Raw genomic sequence first — 7470 nt, 5'->3', positions numbered from 1 at the left:
TTATTTGACTTATTGAAGAAATGTTCATGTAACTTAATGTAGTGGTGTTACTTTGTTACTACAGCTTTCAGTGAACCAATTTGATTATGTGGATTAAACAAATAAATCTAATCTAGCATTACCTCAAAACTGCTAAAACTGAAGACTTAACTGAAACCATTTACAACCTACTTGGTCTAGGTTAGGAAAGCACATGACAACCAGTTTGCTGCAGAAAACTTGTATTTTAAAAAATCACAGATTTGGAAAGTGTCTCTCTTTCACATCAATATTCCAAAATTTTACAAGTTTAAAAAGTGAAAGAAAAAAAAAATGCTTCTCACTAATGTGAAGCTTGTCTTTTTTAGTGTTTGCACTTTTGTCGATAGTTTTTTGTCATCTGATTGCATAACAATCTTTTGAAGAGCTTCAAAAGTGTATCTGTGCACTGATGGGTAGCTCAGGTTAAGTGTATATGTGAGACCCAGAAACATGGCTACTGCCAAAGGCACGCTGCTCAACTCACTAAGGACCTCCACCCCCTCCATGAAGATTCCAATGTTTGATGGGTTCTCTGGGCTCTGCACCCTTGTGTGTAATGACAAAAATGGCCATGGCCATTTCTGCCATCTCCCCTGGAAAGTCTTCTTCACCAGTAGCCTGAAGCAAAACATAATTGTTTTGTTTAAGATAGGCTATGTGATGCAGTTTTTAGCAACACTTGGACAATTAGGTGGACTTTAATATTTAGTAAATATCACTAAATAATATATTTTCCTTATTTTCTACCATCTGACTATTTGAGACTAGCACAATTCTTCCCTTGATACAGGAAACTCCATTTCTACAAAGACCATTGCGTGTTAGATTGCATGTTAGATTTTATGAAGAAAATGACAACCAATGTAATGTGAAAATGGTTATATTATTGTGGAAATGGATGCATTAAGTTAGAGAATTATTTAAAATAAATTTGGTAAACACACCTTGTATTCTTTCACAAGGTGTTCTGGATCCTCATTCAAGTAAACACAAAGACTACGGAGGAGGCATTCACATTTGATGTTAATGGTTTCATTCTAGGAAAGAGCAGTGCAAAGACAACATGAAACAAACATCAGGGACACCATGTCAATCAAGCCAACAATTGGTTTCATCTCACGATATTCCTAATGCTTTTTACAAATACAAGATTCTGAACAGAAGGATTTGAGCAGACACATCCTTGGATTTTCATTTCAACTTCTTCAGTTTATTTTTGAGATTCAGTAAGATAAAAACCAACATAACTAGGAGAGAATCCAGTGAAATCCTCGTGCAAACTTACTGAACTTAAACGAAAACAGCAGTGTTCTGTAATGTACAGCAACCAACTATGTACATTATGATTATCAGGATTAGCAAAAACATCTTTTACATTCTTTTTCTTAATTTCAATTGGATTATTTCTCATGTTGACAGTCACTGATTCTTTAAGCAAACACAAGGAAAATGTTAGTTTAGTTTTGCAACCGTTTCATAGCCATACCTGGGACATGCGTGCCATAATGGATCTTATTTTTCTTCCGGCAACACCACCTTTCTTAGCATACACCCCCATCAGGTTCTCGGCAAGCAAGTCCAGCCTCGAAAAGAATTGGGACTGCAGATGGACTGTGGTTATTCATTTGAACTCCGCCTCCAGCTACAAGCACATATTTAAAGAAAGACAATTACACAAAATGTATTTTGATTCAATCTTTTTCAGTAATTAAAAACATGGGATGGTCCTATACTTATGTTCCACTGACCTCATTCACTTGAAATAGAGCTGGCCACCTCAATTTAAAATTCACAATCAGAGGAGAGTCTTGAACAATCTCCCATCTTCTCAGAGCAAATGTCTTGTCCATCATTTTTTTGACATTCTCCTCATTGTGTCTTTTCTTCACTTCTGCAAGCAGAAGCACTCTCGTCTGCTCCAGTGTCTCCGTTGTTTCACCTGATTGGTAATTGGGGTAGTAATTGACTTCAGCCTGTCTTAGTTTTTCTGTAGGCAGGACTGCATTTGCCATTAGGTTTGTTTTTGAGGGCATTGACAGTAACCTCTGGAGTTTCAAGCTCCCGAAGTTGCCTCCTGAAGTTTCCAAGCTTAAACTGTAGGCTCACCTTCCATCCATCATAACCACAGACTGACCCTGGCTCTCTTAAACAAGGATGGGGTTTTACAAGGGCTGAGGCAGCATTGGCTAAGTCAGAGGTATATTTTAAACTTCATGATCTCCTCTATTAAGCCATCAAGGATGGCACATTTAAGTTTATGCCTAGGATTATGCAATGTACCATCCTTCTGGAAAGCAGCATTAGCCTTTTCCAGCTCCAGCTGTGTATCATAAGAAAACCGAGGCACTGGGAAGATGCCACTAGGCCGTCCAGCGGACCTTGAGGACGTGGAGTGCGATAGGTGGTGGATTCAGGAGATGACAGTATATTTGTGTCACACTGAGACACCGACAGGGAGCTGTTCAAAAAATGGGATGTGGTGCTTGCTTGGGAAGGAGGCAACAGGGTTAAGGTTACAATGTCATCAGGCATTCCAAGTGCAACAGGACTATCAGAGCTGGTGGTAGAAGTAAGGATTACTTTACCTTCACATCTGATGTTGAGAGCAAGTTGATGAATTAATTCCCGAAATCACCATCCATATATTTAAGCCTGAAGTCCCCATCTACTCCACACTATTTCTTTACTTGGTCTGAAAGTTCACCGACAGACGCAGGCATCCCATTGGGAAGGACCCATTTTTGGGAGTTGTTTGGTCCCAGAATCACCCTGAGCTTCATTGGAGCAGCCATTTTATAATGGGTGTGTCTGTCAAAATGAAGGAAATAGACAGTGTAATACAGCAAGGTGCAATCTGAAATTATTCTCAACAATGGTAAAGGAGAACTCTGGCACTAAATTGGAGCAAGGAAAGCCTAATGTCTGATAAATGGAACTTGTTCCATAGGGTCTTGGAGATGTTGGTAGATGCAGGCACGCGGACAGCACAGCCTTTGAGACAGTGGGCAGCACACAGTCCGTTTCTGTAGGAAAAAGTCATATTAGCCTACACCTTCATACAGCAAAATGAACGTTAATTACAAATGCCATACTTGTCCTGTCCATGTGATAATTAATGGTTGTCTGACGTTGTATTAAAATGTGAAATTTGAATAGGCTAGTTTACGCCAAAACACAGATAAACACATTTTCCATTTTACTAACGCTTTGTTCAGTTCATATACTACTGCATTAATTAACCCCTTAGCGCACATACCAAACCTTGCCATCCCTGCCCATTTAGGGGGTACCTTATTTAAAGCTTTATAACTCCAGATGTGAACACCAGAGACTTGAAAAATGGTTTAAATGAAGCAAGACATTTGTAGCAAGACAATTTACAATACTAACGCAGATTAATTTATATTCATAATTTTGAAGAAGAAATGTGCCACAAATGCAATTGTTTAGACAAAATCAAAAATGAATTTGCACTTTTTTAGTTTGCAATGAAATACTGAGAGATTTCATATATACAGCAGGTTAAACTACACATGTGCTGGATCAAAAACTTCTTGACCACAAGTTCATAAAATATAAGGAAGAACTACTATAGATTTATGAAGCAAAAACTAAGCAGTGTACCCAATGTCTCCAAATCTATCCAAAATGTCTAAATTATGCATTGCTGTACATCACAACATATTTACGTATTTCACTACAAATCAACTGTTTTGACTCAAGAAACTCACTGTTGCATCATTTATAAGTGGGAATTACAAGCTTTCCGTCAGTACAGTGGTCTAAAATATCTAGGGGTCCAGAAACTTATCGAAAAAGAATAAAATGATTTTTGTCCATTATTGGGATGGCAGGTATGCCATCCCGCCAAGTTACGCCTTGGCGGGGGCATGCCCCATACCTATACAGCACCGAGAGTTTGCCACTTTTCAGGGTTCCCCACAGAAATAACCACAACAGCCACAGACACTCAGCCCTTAAAAACATTACATTCTGTACATTCTGACCCCATTTCAGACAGATTTCATAAACAACTTCATGTCCACACAATAAAGCCCCAAACTAAGGGGATTTTGCGTTTTCTCCTTCTTCTCTTATTTTTCCTGCCGCCTATCCCAGTAACAACATGTCTCCCCATTGGACATTTCACCGACACCAGCCAAATCTTCACCTACACGACCCAATCAAAAACGTGCATACACACGCAAAATACCCATACCTTTTTCCTCTGAAACATTTCCAGTTTAAACAGCTAGTCCGCCTGTGGCCTAGTGGGCAAGGTTACAGTCTTGGGAATACAGGGTTCTAGGTTCAAGCCCAGCTAGGAACACGTTTCTTCAACCTGCTTTTACCCTTACTAATAATTGTCTACTTCTTCTCAATTATTGCTTTTGCACCATATCTACCCGCCGTTCACCGAACGTATACACTGCATTATGAGAAGTATTATGACGTACCGTCTGCACGTTCAGTTATTAACCGGCTACAATATTGCAGAGCCATATGGATTCAACGGGAGCTCTTCTGTGCTTACTCGCCTGTGTTCTTTAAAACCACAGACAGGTTTGCTAATGATATTTCACACATTGAACAGCTATGTCATGGTGCTGCACTAACAAAGTCACACACTGGTAAACCTCCGGTTGAAGGATTGAATCCCGCCTCGCCCGCAGGCAGATATTTTCCTCTTTTAAACTAACGTTTTCTTACGCTTATATTTGCTTTACCAAAACTCACTCACGGCCACCCATATGCATTTCATGACGGCAAATGTATTCCTTTTATTTAAAAAGTTACACCAGTTCACCACTGTGCCATTTCTACTAACTATATTTCTTCACTTGGCTACCCTACAAAACCTTCTTATCAGCAAACGCCACGTTTCTACATTCATGTTACCTCGCCCTGTTCTCTATCTAGCCACATACAAACAATTACTACGTATGTTCTGCAACTCCCCATTAAAACATTACATTTAAATTCACGACTCACTCATAATTATAACTACTAGTACTGAACATGAAAAAAGCATATCAGTGCAATAGATTTCACACGTTACTTAACCCTCCAGTTTAACAATCAATACTTTTTACAGACTGTTATATATACCGTTCGATAAGGAAACTAAGCTCACTCGTGGTCACTTCATTTACTTCGCACTATAGTCTGTGATCATGTCAACCTTCACTTACATGCCCATTCTGCTAAAAACATATTGTTTCAACTACGCAATTTCATAATTTCATCCTAATTTCTCTCACACTGTTGTTATTTTCTCATATGCAAAGCCTGCTGGGACATATGCGTCTGCTCCTATTCTCCACTATCAACTTTTCCGGTTCTAGCTTAGCAAAACAGCGAAGAGGATTCCTACCTGCAAATAAGCCTATTAAAATTAGAGCCCGACCGATGCCAGATTTTTTGGTCCGATGCCGATCCCGATTTTGGAGAGTCCTAGCCCACCGATTATCAATGTTTTGACCAATATTTTGTCAAAAAGTGCAACATTTTCAAATCAATTTGAAAAACTTATTTTATTAAAGTTTCTATATTTAAGAACATTTAACTTAAGCAAACAAATAAAAATAAACACACAAAGATATTAAATTAAATATATATTTTAACACCATCTTTAAGTGTGTGAAATCAAAATAACTCCACACCTTGCTTTTACTCCTTTCTTTTCCAGCCATCTATAAAAAATTAATTTAAAAAAATCAGTTTTCCAGTTTCAAACATGTATTTTTATGAATATTATTATTGTTGTTGTTGTTATTAATTTGTTATTATTATTTCTTAGTATCTATTCTCAGTACATTAATTATATTTTCTTATTTTATTCCTACTACATGATCTCAAAGAGTAAGACGTTATCTAGCAGAGCTTAAGAGTGAATCAAGTGTAACGTTAGATGAAATTAAATTGACCGGATGAAATACGTGAAAAAAACTACAATGCGCTTTCGTGCAGGTTACCCGCGCTAACTGTTGCTTGATTCACTTCTCCAACAGCAATCCTTCTCATGTTATCACGACAAAGCTAGATAACATGGCTTAAAATGATCCACGTTAGAAGTGTTTTATCTGCGTTTTTACATGACTAGATGACACACTCGCTTGCAATCACGCGTTGGCTATTTACACAGCATCATATAGTAGCTAATATCATTATCTCAGATAAAAAAAACAAATGTGTAATACAATCAATCACCATTTTATTTTTATTTATTTGAGATTACAGCAATGTCCTCTGGAAATGTAGTTCCTACGCTGCTTATGTGCTCACTGCCACTTCATAAAGGCTTGCTAGCCAGCTAGCTTGCTAAAGTGAACCAAATATGTTAGCTAGCTCGCTCGCTTGATAATGAGGATTGATAAACAGTGGTCGTATAAACGCATTTAATTAAACACTTTCACTAAATATACATACCTTTATTGCGGCAATCGAATCAGACAAGTATTGCAGTGGAGAATATTGGATGAGACACAAGTGACAAACGTCTTATTAGAGAAGTAGCGCGTCAGCTGCTGCAGTTCACACTTGTATTAGAGCGCCCTCTACTGGATAATTCTAGTAAATAGCAATTACAACATTCGACCAGACAAGTACAGATAAATAATCATTGTTTTTTTGTTTATTATACTTATTTAAAAAATCGGGGCACATCGGCGGCATAACTGCCGATCCCGATGCCGTCAAAAAAGTCAAATAAATATTGGTCGGGCTGTAATCAAAATGCCTTATAAACCTTACAAACACTAAAAGTGCATCTCCACGAAATAACAGACAACGGAGCAGGACAGAAGGGTATACAAGTTGCGACCTAGGGAGCTCTAATTCTACGGGCTTGCTGATTCTTTTGTCAATCAAGGCTCGTTAGATGGCCGTCAAATCCGTGAGTACATACACTAACCGTATTTCACCTGCGCTTCTTATGCGTTTACACTTACGCCACCGCACCCTTTGTCACAGCCACTGTTTTACATATATAGCAAACCGAAACTGCTAAACGGTACACGCTCATCAGACTGTACAAATTCACACAGGGATAGCCATAATCCACAACCGTTTCTTACAGGGTCACTTCGCATTTCTCACTCTCATATTAAAACGCTTTGCAAAAAGAAATGATCTCATAAAAAACACGTTTTCAACGTACAAAAATATGAGGAAATATTGGGTAGCATTGCTTTGGAATACATTTGATTTAATTTTGGCGAGGCAAGATAGCCTATATTGTTTGTAGTACCGTAACTTGGCGTCATTTTGATATCAATACTTTTAATGGCAGGCCTGGATTTTGGCAGTCTGACTGAATGAGTTATAGACGATGTATGTCTTGTATGTGTGAGTAACTTGGCATTTTTGTACGCTGAAAACGTTTTTTATGAGATAAAGCATATACATGAGCCCCTTATGAATGTTTAAGATAAAACATTGCTATCAGTT

General features: G+C 38.1%; 1 long non-coding RNA gene across 3 annotated transcripts; it reads right to left on the bottom strand.

Annotated features, from left to right (window-relative positions):
- Positions 1–235: 235 nt before the first annotated feature.
- On the bottom strand, positions 236–7151 carry LOC135259517 (uncharacterized). 3 transcript variants are annotated; one of them, XR_010331295.1, is made up of 4 exons: positions 1770–7151; positions 1508–1663; positions 966–1058; positions 236–639 (listed from the first exon to the last, which is right to left on the bottom strand). It is a non-coding gene; the product is annotated as an uncharacterized LOC135259517 (long non-coding RNA). The 3 variants fall into 3 exon arrangements; XR_010331296.1 differs by having other exon boundaries at positions 2607–7151; XR_010331294.1 differs by having other exon boundaries at positions 1508–7144.
- Between the last annotated feature and the right edge of the window lie 319 nt (positions 7152–7470).

Source organism: Anguilla rostrata, chromosome 7 (genome assembly GCF_018555375.3).
Source record: "Anguilla rostrata isolate EN2019 chromosome 7, ASM1855537v3, whole genome shotgun sequence".
NCBI classification, from domain to species: Eukaryota; Metazoa; Chordata; class Actinopteri; order Anguilliformes; family Anguillidae; genus Anguilla; species Anguilla rostrata.
The sequence above is the reverse complement of the archived record's forward strand: the minus strand, read 5'-3'. Positions and strand labels throughout refer to the sequence as shown.